General features: G+C 32.6%; 1 protein-coding gene across 1 annotated transcript in view; it reads left to right on the top strand.

Annotated features, from left to right (window-relative positions):
- The first annotated feature begins 1,399 nt into the window (after positions 1–1,399).
- Positions 1,400–15,219, top strand: part of LOC129906377 (ell-associated factor Eaf-like) — a 28,562-nt gene continuing 14,742 nt past the window's right edge. The window contains exon 1 of the mRNA XM_055982120.1: positions 1,400–1,700. The gene's annotated coding sequence lies outside the window, so the exon portion shown is untranslated. The remainder of the gene's footprint in view (positions 1,701–15,219) is intronic.

The raw sequence follows: 15,219 nt of genomic DNA, 5'->3' as shown, positions 1-15,219 counted from the left end.
GGACTTGATTTTCGCAAAAGAGTAAAATAAGGACCACCCTAATATACCTATAACGAATTACTCCAATAGAAAGGATTGACCCAATGTTTATCATGGATTGTCAGTATTATTTCTTACCTACCCAGTTTTATATTCTCGAACACTCCGATAAGGATCTGTCGAGTGGGTCACTGTGGTGTATGTGTAACCTTTTTTTTTATTAAAACATAACAATGGTTATTGAAAGGTGTTTCTCTTTATCAGCAGAGTTGATTTTTTTTTACTTTTCTTGACATTGATTGATATAAAATTTGTTGACGAACATGTAAGAGGCCTTCTGTAATACAATGGTTAAATCAATAGCTTAGTTTGAAAATTCTACTGACTCGGTTATTCTCGGGGTCTTCCTTCCCAGTTGTCCAGGTGTAGTGTTGATTGTGTTAGGTTGGGTGAATCCGTTTCTTCTCTTCATCAGGGGGTGAAGTAATGGAGGACTTGGTTGGTTTTTCTAAGGATAGACAGAGAGTGTAGGTTAAACCTAAGGAGCTCGTTGATTCTTCCTTAAATTTTGGATTCTTTCGATCAATTTTGGTCTTGCTGATGAATGATATAACAAACTTAGTTCCCAAATACTGTAATCTTTCCACTCAAAAGTTTCATAAAAAGTTATTATTATGAATTAAACCTTTTAACATAGAAAAAAAAAAAAATGTATTATTTTTACAGAGTTTGGTCTACAAAGGTCAAAAATTTTCTTGATTGACCATAAATAGAATAATATTTGTAATGCAATAACAGCTTAGTTAAAAAAAAAAGGTTACACATACGCCACCATGACCCATGTTTAACCGCAGATCGGTGCAGGTGTAAATCAATACCAAATTCATGCGATTTGGCGATGGCAGCTTACGACTACTACCACGATCTATTAAGCAGGTTCTGAAACGTTAGTGACTAAAATGTTAGTTAATTTTCATTTCTTTGCCAAAAAAAACCTATACAAACTAAGGAAAATGGACTCACAAAAAGAATTAAAGAATAGTTTTCATAAGACAAAAACTATCATCCAATGCCAACAAAAAAGTTTAATTAATTTGTTCACCATATTCAATCCACTGGTAACCCTGGTTTTATACTAAACGACAAACCAGCTAGCAGTGCAGCAGCAGCAGGTGATGATAATGTGTGATGGAGCAGCAGCAGCATTGGAGCAAGCAACCACCAAGAAGAGATTCAAATGGAGAAATTACAAAATCAGTCCGTAGTTCGCATGCCCGAAAAGAGAAAGAACTTTCACACACAGCTTTGTGGCAGAGTTCGGTACTTTGGTTCAGTTCGGTTCGGCGCTGACTTCACTGGATGTTTGTTTTCTGTGTGTAAATGTGATTGTATATGTCTCTATATAGCGCTGGCGAGAGAGTGGACTTGTGGAATGGATACCTATAATATCGTATGGATAGAGGAGAGCTTTGGCCGTCGTTGTCGGTCGTTGCAATGTTTTGCTCCAGAAATCTTCGTCTTTTTCAAATATTCCGATGCTGAAAATTTGTCTCTGCAAGTTTTGCGGCGTGTGTGGTGGCGGAGAGTCTTATATTGCTCCTCTCTGCGGCGGGTGTATAATATAGTGTATGGAGCGCGCGGAACTTCAACAACTTGAAGACTTTACAAGAGCATACGTTTTTCACTCTGCTGGAGCTGCTGTGGAGCCATTGCCATCATAGGTATAGAGCTAGTTGGGATATTTTATATCATTTTGTGTGTTTTTTTCGCACATATTTTTTCGTGCGAGCAATTCGCATTCGTTGGCTCGTTTGTTCGTATATTGTCGGTTGGTCGGTCCTTGGTGCTGTTAGGTGCTCTCGGTGGTTTTTTTTTCGGGGTCTTTTTCGAGGGTATTTTTTCCCTTTGAAGGTAGTATATTTTTATTTCCGTTACCTGGGCTCTGTGAGCAGGTACATCCTTAGTTATAAAAAAAAAAAAAATAAAAAAAAAAAAAAATATTCCACACAATATTCACCGAGAGAGGAGAAGTGAAGAATTAAAGTGCGTGAGGTTTTCCAACTTTTCCGGTATTTTTTTTCCTTCTTTTATTTCTTTTTCTTCTTTCCGTCGTCGTCGTTGTCGTCTATTTGCTTTTTTTCTATTTTAAAGTGCTCCTGCGGATTTGTATCTGTGTATCTCTCTAATAGCAAGCTGTTTTCTCGGGCTTCCCAGGGTCTGAGAAAGTCCGGACGAGAAAATATATAAATTAAAACAAAAGCAAAAGCAAAAACCAACAAATTCACGACTTTTAACAGCTAATGGTATACTCGTCGTGACCTTAATTAAAGACACTAGTGATGGGGTGAATTCCGTCGACACTTTGTCGAAGCTAACGACTGTTCTGCTCTGTGCTGCTGCGGTGCTATCATCATCATCTTCATCATCATCGCTTGATAGAGAGAAAATCACAAACTTACAAAATCAAATCAATACGCGCTGACTTTTTGCCTAGATACGATACAATACAATACAATACGATACGAATACGAAACGCAAACGATACGGTTTCGATTCAATATTCAATTCGATTTGATTCGACAGAGAGAATACGGACTTTATACGGCGAGTAAGAGTATAACCCATCTGCATCATCATCGTCGACTCATCTTGCGTCGATATATATCGTCATTCGCACGTTTATCGACATTTGTCGATTGTCGTTTGTCGTCGTTTTGCCGTCGGTCGTCCGTCATATCGGAGCCATTTCCGAAATCATAGTTCTCATATCGTCAGTAAATCGTGTAAAGTGTGTTGCTGATGCGAGAAGCTGCAGAATATTGCGAGCTCCAAGACCTATCAAAAAATCCCAGGCAATTGAATAAATAATAGAAAGTGTTATTGTTATCGTTATAACAATAAAAATAAATTGTATCTAGAGAAGTGTTTCTTTTTGTTTTTCTTGTTTTTATTCAATCGTCGACGACGGTAGAAAAATTCAATGTAAACGTGTGTATGTAGTAGATTTGTAGTAGAGTGTGCGTACGTGTGTGTGTTGCATAGAGATATATAGCGAACAGAATTTATTGACCCGAGAGTTAAAAATGGTATTTGCGTCCTTGTTCCATCGGAGGAGATAATAGGGTGAATGAGCGCGGCGCGGCATTGGTGATGGAGTGGTGATGTTTCTGCGGAGAATTACTTTCGGGGGATGCATATTTAACTTGACGACTACTATTTGCTTGGTATGTGTTTATTCACCTGCTCAAACGAATATTGTTTTTTTTTTTTTTTTTTTTTTATGTCTTCTATATTTTATTCCTTGTTTGACTTTTTGTTGTTGTTGTTGTAAGCCTTGTTTGGTGGTGACTATAGAGAGGAAGGTATAAGAGTAAGGGTAGGTGTACCTTATTTATTTTTTGTGTAATTTAATTTTGCACTATGGTGGGTTTCCCTGTGTGGATGGATGATGGAGAGGATATCCTACCTGGAAGTAAAGGTAGCTATATAGTACTTATATGCTCCTCTAGGTAGTGAAGGTACTTATTCGAATGCAGTACGTATGAAATTTTAATTAATTTCTGCAGCAAACCGCAGTCTCTCACTCTGCTCTTGTAGACCCTGGGTGGTGTAAAAGTGGTCTGGATGTTGGCACGTAATTTCGGTTTGTTTATCGTTCGTGTAAAACCACAGAACAAATATCCTTCGTTTCGAAAAGCCCCCTGATGATGATGATGATGATGCCCGACTGTGCGCCCGACTGTGCGCCCGCTTTTGCTTTCCCCAAAAATCTCTCTTCAGCCGTCTCTTGTTTTTTTTTTTTTTTTTTTTTGCTTTTTTATTGTACATATACCGTCGTCAACAGCGGTTACTGTGAAGTCTTTACGCTCTAGAAAGCCCCAATGGACTCGTGAAACATTCTTGACTATGTTGACAACCAAACGACTGACTGCCTGCCTGCCTGCCTCACTGCTTTGCCTCTCTTTTTTCGTCTGTGATTCGATGGAGAGATGAGATGCTTCGCATCAAAAAAATTGGGCACAATGCGTTAATAATTTAGAGCAAAAAAAAATTAAATAAAACAAAAAAAAAAAGGAAGCAAATGAAAAGCAAGTCTGACAAAAGGCGCCTTTAGCTAGGGCAGAGATAGATATATAGAATTAATGGGGATTTCTTGTCAAGATCGTTAGAGAGCTTCGCACATCTCTCTCTCCAAACTGATAATAGCCGCTTAAATAGATATTTCATCATTGTCTTGGTAGGGTGGAAGACAACGATGTACAGTAGGATAGTTGTACTATTTTTTCGATACAAAATGTTTAATTTTTCACCAAGAATTTAAAAAATGTGTTTTTTTTTTTTACTTTAGTATCACTGCCCTTAGGATCTTACGCTTAATTTAACCAACTTCTGAACTTCTTGTTTATTAGACTTCTAAAATCGAGCTATATCACTGTTTAAATTTTTGTATTTTTGTAACTGGTGTATTACCTGCTAGAATTACTAAATCTCAGCCGAAATTTCAGACAAAGTTAGTAAATCAAAGCTGAAATACTTTAATTGAATCAGAAACTAGAATTACTAAATCTCAGCCGAAATTTCAGACAAAGTTAGTAAATCAAAGCTGAAATACTTTAATTGAATCAGAAATTAGAATATAAATGTGAACCTTAGTCTAAATGAGCAAATTTCAAAAAATACTGGTAGATATTGACGAATCTCTGGTAAAACTACTGAAGTTTTTTTAGAAACTAGAAAATTTTGAGAAAAAAAACATCTAGGTCTCAGTAGAAACTACTAATTTTATGCAGAACCTAACAATTTCAAACAGGAAGTGGTATATATTAGCCAAAAACTTTTTAATCTCTGGCTAAACTCCTGGGGTGGGTGGGGTGATTAAATAGAGAGAGCAATAGTCAAAACGTTAACGAACGTATGTCGTAGTTCGACCCCTGATTCTCAGCAGGAAATCATAAATATCAGACGAAACTCGTAAATTTTAGCAGATTGATTAATTTTTACCGAAACATTGCAATTAAAGCAGGTTCATAAATCTCACCGAAAACTATTGAACTTAATAAGAAACTACTACGATACTAAAAAAATATTTTAAATTTTAACCAAAACTCGTAATCTCAGCCGAATCTGGATAAAGATTTGTTTGAAACTAGTAAGAAATTGATAAATTTTCGCCATGTGTTTTTTCATTTCCACCAAAATAAATTAGCCGAATTAGTTTCAAGCTGATGTTGTTAAGCTTTTGCTGAAATTAGTAAATACTGAAAGAAATTTAGAAATATTGCTCATTGAATAATTAATGTTTTTAATTGTTTAATTTTATTAGCTGTTATTCGTCTTCAAGATTCATATCTTTTAAAAACAACAGGAAGAAGTAAATATATGTTCTTTTTGATCTTTCGGTTTGGAAATTGTATTTAGTTTTGTCTTCTATTGTGCTTCCTTTGCTAGCTGATCAAATGTTTTCAACATTGTTGATTGTTGGTTATCTTAAATACTAGGCGTTACCTGAACAGTTTTTAACTGTATTGACATTTGAATGTATTGAAACTTAAAAAAATTAACAACTTTTTTGGATCGAAATTTGAGTTCTTGTAGACCTCTTGTGGTGTCAGTTAATTTCTCAAAATTGGTATTAAGGTCGAATGTAAGTTTTTTCTATTTGCATGACTTTTTATTTTTTTTTTTACTGATTTTCATAAAAAAATTGTAAGAGGTTAACCATATTTTGTCAAAACTTATTTTCCTAAAAATGTGGTAGTTAGGTTTTGATTGTATTAGGTATTTAACTCGTAAGTTTGATGGCGTATTCACTGCAACATCTGCTTTAGCATTTCACTCTGCTGATTGTCAGCAGGATGTAAGCCCAGTTTTTTAATTGATGATGATTGGCAAAGTTGTTGACCCCCTGTCGAGTTTTATATGGATTTACTGATTTTTCTGCTGATGATGTCGGTAATCAAGTTCACGACTGAAAACCTTCCATACAAGCTCCGTCATATCACATGTTGCTATATGAAGAACGTTCATGAATCTGTTGCCAGTGCAATATTTTTGAATCACTCCTCGAATTTCAAGTAAAAACCTTAAAAATCCGGCGGTTCTTGCAATTTAGGTACTCGAAATTTTTAAGGTGTTTGGGAAAAATTATTTTTACAGTTTGAAAATATCTATGTATTTGCTTTTTGGAAAGAATTTTGACTAACCTATCTGAAGTTCACTTTTAGCTTTCATGACGATCAATGTACAAACCATTGATCCTCATGAAAATTTTAATTTTCGCCCCCGAATTTGCTTTTGACTTTTGAGCAAATAACTTGAAAAAAATTGTTCATCAAAGTCTTTTAGAGCACATAATCATCGAACAAAAAAAAAATCGTTCTTCTTTCATTTGGTATCAGTTGATGCTGACGTCTCAAATTTAACGGGCTTGTTAAGTTAGTTATTCTACCCTAAGTCAAATTCTTTCTGTTCAAATTCCTATCTTTACAAAATTTTATTAAGTATGGAATGTCGAATTTAATCGTAGGTTTATCGGTCAATGTGCAACAGATGTCATCAAACCGGACAACTTGTGGCACATTTTAGGTATTGTATTTTTGGCCAAAATTTATACCATTTTATCCCAGTGTTAAACAGTGATGGGTGGTTAGGCTGACATCCCTATCGCACTTAATCGCTAGTGATGAGCAGCAAGCATAACAAAGCAAGGAGGTCACACGACTGTGTGTGTCAATTTTTTTCTTTTTATTTTATTTTACTTTTTTTTTTTATATAGGAACACTCAAAACCGTAATTGACATCAATAGGCGAACTGTCATTCTAGGTATTTTTGTTGGTATTCGGTGTAATTCAGTATCAGTTATGTAGGACGTTGTCAATGTATATAGAGAAGATGTCGATGTCGAAGTCGTCGTTTTTCTCGTAAATAGATTAGCTCATTCTCTAAAGGACAATAGCATAAGAATATAAGAAAAGCGGTCGTTGGCTTTTTGATAAAAAATAATAAAAAAAAAAAAAAAAAAATAAGAAGAAGAAAGAAAAGTTCCTAAATCTGGGGATGTCCTTGTAATAGCTTCATAGCATTTTATTGAAAGCGAAACATTTATGCTAAAATGAGTTCTCTTCTATTCTGTTCTTTAGTTATAGGTAGATATTATGTAGATAGATGAATAGATATATATACAAAAGTGGCTATGTAGCGGTATCTGTCTCTCTATTCAGTTGCAATTGGCCTAATTACAATTTTTGTAGCAAACGATATGGCGGCAACAGAACAGCAGCAGCAGCAGCGGCAACGGGTACGGTGGCATTGGCCGTCCGTTCGCCTCCAAAACTCATAAAATTCTCTACTTTATGTCACAGAAAATTGGATCGCACCATTATTCACATTTTTAATGGTGGCTCTTGCTATTTCTTCTCTTGCTGCTGCTGCTCTAGTGGTAGTTTTGTGGTGGCTTGTTTCTTAAATCTAGGTCTTGTGCGTTAAAATGGTTTTTCTCTGATTATATTTTTTTCTTGCTAGCGTTGCATTTTTATATATAAGAAGAAAAAAAAAACTGTATTAAAAAAAAAGAGAAATATTAAATAATGAAGACATGAAGACGAGAAGGCCATAGAGTATCTACCTATCTTAGTTGTAATAATGTAATGGGTTTGCACAGAGAGCAGAGCTAACAAAAATCGATTCCTTTGCAAAAAAAAAAAAAATAGGAGCTCTTTTGCAGAGGATTAAAGTATTAAGGACACTTAATTGAGACTCCTTATTGCGACATCGTATATATATGATATTTGTGTGATGGTTGGTAAAAGTATACATTTCTTCTTTTTTTTTTCTTCTGTCATATTATTATTTTTTGCTTACAAATGTGTTTCAAGGTCACATAAATGGATGGAAATAGACTCGAAATAACCTTCATGAGTCTTCTTCTTCTTTTGGTTATTATTTTTTTTTTTTTGTAATAATTGTACCCACCTAAGTGTGCTTTTGTTCCATCAAAGTGGATGCTAATGCGTACTTTCACATTTTATAGTGCCTCTTTAACATTTATTTCATCTTCTTGCCTTACGGACTAATGCCATTTGTTAAGTGTTTCTTATTTTTTTTTTTTGTTGTTGGTTGTTGTTGAATGCCCGTATTCTGTGGTAGGTATAATGTTGATTTATGGATTTTTTGTGTTGTTGTTGAAATTTTGCAATGATCTTCGTTAAGACATATTTTTGAACTTGCTTATTGCAAATAGAAGAAGTAGATACGTAAGTCGTTAGTAACCTTGTTCTGAGTGTTACCAGCTTTTAGAAAAAAAAACACACTAGGTAATTTTTCATTTGCAAATATTTTACATTTTCAAAATGTAATCACTATTTGTGATTTGTACATAAATACTCACGAGATCTTTAGCTTGTGCCCGAATGTGGTTTAAAGCCAAAAAAACTCGAATATATTGTTCACAAAAGTCTCTTAGAAAACATAATTACGGGACTTTTATGCATTATATACAAAATATTACTAGTCTAACAGAGGCAGAGGATTTAGGTTAGTAGGTACAATTTGGACTTAAATTTTATTGTTTTATTTTATTTAAAATTATTTTAACAAAAACTCACAACTTTTTTTTACATTAGTTTAATAGGCGACGCGTTTCGGAGTGTCTTACTCCATCATCGGGCTTTTGACGTTTGACGTTGTTGGGGCCAGGCTCTGTCTCATGTTGTGTTGTTTTAATTTTTTGCTTATATAAATTTTATTAATTACAGTTGATAAAAATTAAGTTTACCTACATATCGTATTATTTTCCATAGGTATCTTATTAATTCACAAAAATTTTGAAAAAGGAGGATGATGCCAACTGTTATTAATCGAAATGTAATTGAAAAAATTCCTTAACCCTTTCGAACCCAAGCTATGAAAATCAATATAAAAAAATGTTTTTTTCGGTATTATCGGATCAAAAACGTCACAAATAAGAAATATGAATAGCAAAAAGTTATTTTCCAAAATTAAAAATTAGCAAAACTGATGTGTTTTTCTCATGCTACATGTAAGTAACATGCACTGCCTATGACCACAAAAAAAGTAAGAGAACTGAGAAAATAACTTTTTATGAAACTATAATGTATGCTACTTTTTCTAAGCAAAAAAAAACCCTTTCTGCATTAACACTTTTTATATCTTTTTTCAAAATTATGACCATATATAAAAAAATTTTTTTTTACAAAAAAAAAAAAAAATGTGAATTTCAGTCCCTTTCTCGATAAAAAAAAATTAACCCTAGTTTACCGCACGCAAAATAATGCAATAACCAAACTTGGGGGTTCGCGCGAACCCCAAAGCTTTTATGCACCTCTAATTGTTCATTATCAACAATTTGATGCATTGTCTCTTTCTGTTATTGATTAAGGTGACAGTTGCGGTGTCTTTTTATGATAACACGTATATACAACAGGTATATTTTTACCAAAATATACCTAATAAAAATTGTTGAAAATAGTCCATTTAAAGTCTTGGGGTTCGCATGAACCCCAAGTTTGGTTTGTGACTTTTTTTCAGAAAAAAATTCCAGAAAATTATATAAAACCGCTTTTATGAAAAAAAGACAAAAAACGTAAACAAAAATGAATTTCGTTCACTGAGTTTTCATCCCAGGTCGAAAAAACGATTTAGAAAAAAGTTAAGCATGCGTTGGGGTTCGCACGAACCCCAAGTTTTTTTTGTGACTTTTTTTCAGAAAAAAATTCCAAAAAATAATATAAAACCGCTTTTATGGAAAAAAGACAAAAAACGTAAACAAAAATGAATTTCGTTCACTGAGTTTTCATCCCAAGTCGAAAAAACGATTTAGAAAAAAGTTATAACCATTTAAACATGCGTTGGGGTTCGCACGAACCCCAATTTGTAAACTAGGGTTAAAGGTATGATATTTGACTAACTTTTTGTAATAATCCAGTAACTAGGCATTATTATCTTTCAATTAAGACATCGTAACAAAAAAAAAATTGTTTAATTTAATATTTTTTACGATTTTTTAAAAAAATGTTACATGAGAGTAACGCTGGGTCCGAAAGGGTTAAAAAAGTTGTCCGGTTTTCCATAAAATAGGTTTTAAAATACCAAATTTCAGTATTTATCAACTATCAATTGGTAGTTGATAATCGCAATACTACTGAAATACTCTTATATTTACAGCCATATTATTGACTTTTAATAAAATCGTTTTGAGTGAAAACAAGTGCTATCAAAGTTCAATTTGCAAAATCGGTATTGTTCACAAACATTTTCACATCTAAAAAACGAAATTTTAAAACATGTTTTGAATAAAACATGATTTTTTATAAAACAGCAAAAAGTTTGTTTTGTGACTTCTTCATATTATTGATCTAAGCAGAATTTTTTCACTCAGCCGCTAACTGCGTGATGGCATCTTAAATATGCCTGAAAGGAAGGCTCACCAGATAGCCGCTTTCACCTTTTTTCTTACCTTACTTAACCTTTTGGGATGCATGTTTCATTTTCCAGAACACAAAACTCTTTTGAAAACGTAAACTTGTTTTGTTTTTAAAATTGAATAATTTGAAATTATTTTCTAAACAAGTTTTAATAAATTTCTCAACAAAACATGTTTTAATGAAAACTTGCTTTGTTATGTGTTTTAAGAAATTAAAAAAAAAATTTGTTTTTTTAATTAAATTACATTTGTTGATGGATTACTAAATATTACTTTAGGAGCCTCAAAAAATATGACTTCGGGGCTCCAAAAATATTATATGAAGTTTCCCAAAAAAAAATTTTTCAGGAACCTCGTTAGTTGAGAGGCAATCAAATATTAATTTGGGGGTCCGAAAATCTATTACTAAGGAGCCTAAAAATATTCATCAAATTTTCTGATGGCATGACATATGTATATAATTTGAGGATCCTCAAAAGCTATTACCTCGGTGGTTTAAAACAATCAAATGTAAAATTAAATATCAATTTAGGGGCCCCAACATAAATACATCAGGGCCCAAAATAAAAACATTACGTTATTGGTGGCATTCCGAATATTACTTCAGAACAGAGGCCCCAATACTTATTAATTCTTGGCTCCAAAGAATTATATTATATTTTAGGGGCCTCTAAGCACTTAATTTTGAGACCCCAAAAATAATTTTTCAGTGGCCCCAAAAGAAATAAACTATGTTTGCTGATGGAAAATCAAATACTATTACTTCAGAACAGAGGCCCCAAGAACTATCAATTCTAAGCTAAAACAAATTTGATTTTAGGGGTCTCTAAATATTTAATTTTTGGGGGCCCCTAGTACAAGTATTTACTACTTTTATGATAGAAATTTTAAGTAAGTAACTATAGCAAAGTGCATTACGAACATATTAAAACATTAAAATAAACCTAAAAATAAATAAGCCATACAAAAAAAAATGTATGGCGTATACGTACTTTTTTTGCATCTAAGGGGCCCCCAAATATCAAAGGGGCCCCAAAATTTAGTCTTGCCATGGGGCCCCGGCGACTCAACGTACGCCACTGCGGGTGTTATTGAATAGCTTATGAATATTTAAATTCAAAAGATTCAATTTAATAGAAAACTCACTTTCAAAACATAATTCCCTGATAAAACTTGGCACACAAATATTATTTACCTCGAAATCATGTTTCAAAAGAGTTCACATGTTTAAACGTTATTTTCAGTTCTGACCATATTTTTTTTTATTTAAAAATTCTTCCACAGTAAAAATCTTTATGTATGTACCTATTTATAAACAAGCATATTTTCGAGTCCTGCTCAAAAATCGCTTTTTTATTCCGGACTCTCTTGAATAAGCCTACAAATGGTCTAAAACAGGTTTGTCAGCTCTTAGCCTCTCTTTAATCACTGTCGTTGAAATAATATTTTCGAGATAATAACAATTGATTGATACTCTTTCGAATTCAGATCTCAAAATGCATCTATGAATTTTTTTTCAAGAAACAGTCTAAATGAAACAGTTATGCTGTTTTTATAATTTACTTTTATAAACTCGAAGGTACTCAAGGTGGGTTCTATGATCAGCAATTACACTTTCAAATTGACAGACTTTTTAAACTCTCTTCGATTAAAGAAATTTTTTGTGTTTTTTTTTAAATTATTTAACATTTTTTTAAGGTTGTTTGCACCGGACATGTACGAGGTGGCAAAGTTAAAATAAAAAATATGTTTTTTTTTTACAATGGACTTGTTAAAAAGTATCGACTTAAACTTTCCTATAAACAACACCCATTTTTCACTCAAATATACAGTGCTTAATTTTTAGGGGCGATTTTCAGAATTAACAATGAATATTTAATCCTGCAGTATAAACCCCACTCATATGTGAACTCAATTCATTTAAATAGATCCTTTAACAGTTAATTTCCTCTGAAGTGGTAATTCATGTTATTTCAGACTTTAGGCATTTTGTAAACTCCTCCACAAGTCAAAGCTCCAGTCATATATCCTATGTGGGATGTATCATTCACAAGAAAGGTTATATAATTTCCCTCAAACAACTTCACAAAATTTTTAAATTAAAACAAAAGTTGATTTTTTTGGCGGATATTGAATCACGGATTAAAAAAACTTTTTCGTCACAGTTTAAAAACAAAACAAAACTTTTTTGATTTTGTCTCCTGCGTTGATTCCGTTTTACAAACTCAAATAAAAATGAGCTTCTATTTTAGTCAATCTGGGAACACTGGATTCGAAATGCTTTGGTCCTTGAATTCAATAAAATTTAATTACCCTCCACTCATACACCAACACAGTGTTGTAGAGTGACTGCCACATTTTTTTTTGTTGTAAAAAATAATTTTTTTTCTTCAATTTCTTTTTTTTTTTATTACAAAATTAGCAACATCGAGGTCATTTTATTTTATATGAAATAAAAAAATGAAAAAAAAAGTTAGTTTTTTCAAGTGTTCATTAGTGTGCCATTTGGTTTGTCGAGGCCGGAGGCTGGAGACCGGGTACCGGGTACAAACGGAAGAATGATAAAAATTCGAATTGCATAGTTTTTTTTTTTGTGTAACGTTGTTGTTACACGGAGAGGCGCGCATAATGAAGGAATTCGCATGGAAACTCTCATTTTTATTAAGGATGGATGAAACCGGGACGATAAAGTTTAAGTTTGCTTTGTGTATATTTGCGTTTTCCTGATGGAAGTTCTATATACGTTACGGCTTAGTGAGAGCTGTGTAGTAGGTAGTACTACCTACAAAGTACCAAGTACCTATTCACTCTCTGATGTTTCACAGAGTTCAGCGCCTGTTCTTGGGGTTTTAATGAGCGGAACTTTTCGACAATCTCAGAGCCGCATAAGCAAAAAATAAATTATGCTAAATGTCCTTTGTAAACGCAATATTGCGGTATACATACCAATGATGTTTTTTTTTTTTTTGTCACCTGAATGCCTGGCCCAAAGCGAGGTGTGTGAAGTCATTGGTAAGATACACATAAATTATATATAGGTATAACCTATATCTGCAAATGTGTGTGTGTTTGTTGGATGATAAAATTTATTCATCAGAAGTTTTTCTTTTCCTTAACAAAAAAATAAAATAAAAAAAAATCACACAAAAAATAAAGGGTACCTAAATCTATTTAGGATTTTATGTAGAGACAGGCGCGTAGAAAGTTTTGTTGTTTTTTTTTTTGTGTGTGTCTTGAATTTTATTAGGGTGGTTTTTATGATTAACGGCGATATGGCTTTATGTGTATCCCTCTATATCATCCCTATCCCTAACTCCAACATAGTTTAAATACAAAACCAACACGGCTTGTGCTGCTTTGCTGTTCTTTTTTTGTTTCATAAATTAATAGTTTGATGATAAGCAAGAATGAAAAGGGTTGTGAAAATGTTTTCATTATCTATCCTATGGGCTCTATATAAGGAAAGATAAAGCGATTAACTATTTCGAGCAAGCTCTGCATATATTATAAGGATTAAAAATTTTAGGAAAATCTGGAGAGTTTTTTGTTTTTGTTATAACAACATTGTTTTTAAAAAAAAATGATGTTCATTCATTGGCAATCTGTTTTTGTGTGTTTTTTTTTTTTTTTAATTTTATGTTTGAGAACTTTTACCCTCAAAGTGTTTACATTTGCATTAAAATCTTACCTCAGTATAATTTAATGTGAATTTGGAATTATATTTTAACTTTTAGAGTGCTAAGAGTTTTTTTTTTTTTTTTTTGCTGTCTGCGGTCAAAGGAGGTTTTAGAGTGACTGATGGTTATAGTTTTGAGAGCATTTGGAAAAGTGTTTTTTTTTGAGTATTGATTTTCATAATTATTGACTATGAAATTAGTGGGTTCTTTGGTAAGTTTTTCTTGTTGTTACATACATATTTCTCTCTTCTTACTTTAAAATCTTAAATTGAATTGCGTTTGGAGTTGAAAGTTTCATTTTTCTTCTGGCTCATTGGGATACCGGAAAAAAGTACCCATGTCCTTTTGGTAAAATAGTTTCAGACTTGTTGTAGGATCTTAAATTTGATAGTCATAACATGCTTAGCTTTAATTGATACTTAGGTTTTTCAAAAATGGTTAACTTTGTAGAAATTTTGATGTAAAATCTATTAAAAAAGGTTTTTTTTTAACTTAAAAAATTGGTGAAAAATCTGGTTCACGTTTGTTCATATAAATGGCTAAGTTATTGGGAATAGAAAAACATCTAAATTTTGGTAAGGATTATTTAAATTTAGAATTATTTAAAACCCTTCGCATGATCAAAGAACCACCAAAATAAACTTTATTATCGAAAATAGTGATTTTTGTACATTCGTCAAATTTATTTTCTTTATTTAGTAACTAAAAAAAGAACGGTTTGGCACGGTTGTTTATGGTAACGGCGCAATGAACATCCTAGTTTTTTCGGAGTCGAGTGCCAAATGTAACATTATTATCGAAAAAAAAGATACAATATCGAAAACAACCGAATTTTTCATTATTTGGTGATTTATGCTCCAAATTGTTGCAAAAATTTATTTCCCGGTGGTTCACGTTGTTGTATTACACTGGTCTGCAAAATTTCACTTTTTTTTTCTCCTTCAAATAATTTTTTGATATTATGAAAGATTAGACTTTCCTGAATCGAAATCTGGTTTCAGAAAAATTCTATCAGGTGCCATTTTTGTAAAAATGATTTTTGAAAAATGTGGGTAGTTTCTAAAAAATCAACCTTTTAGATTTATTTAAATTAAAACTATTTGTAGCATTGAGCTCAAATT

This window comes from Episyrphus balteatus, chromosome 1 (genome assembly GCF_945859705.1).
Source record: "Episyrphus balteatus chromosome 1, idEpiBalt1.1, whole genome shotgun sequence".
Taxonomy (NCBI): domain Eukaryota; kingdom Metazoa; phylum Arthropoda; class Insecta; order Diptera; family Syrphidae; genus Episyrphus; species Episyrphus balteatus.
The sequence above is the reverse complement of the archived record's forward strand: the minus strand, read 5'-3'. Positions and strand labels throughout refer to the sequence as shown.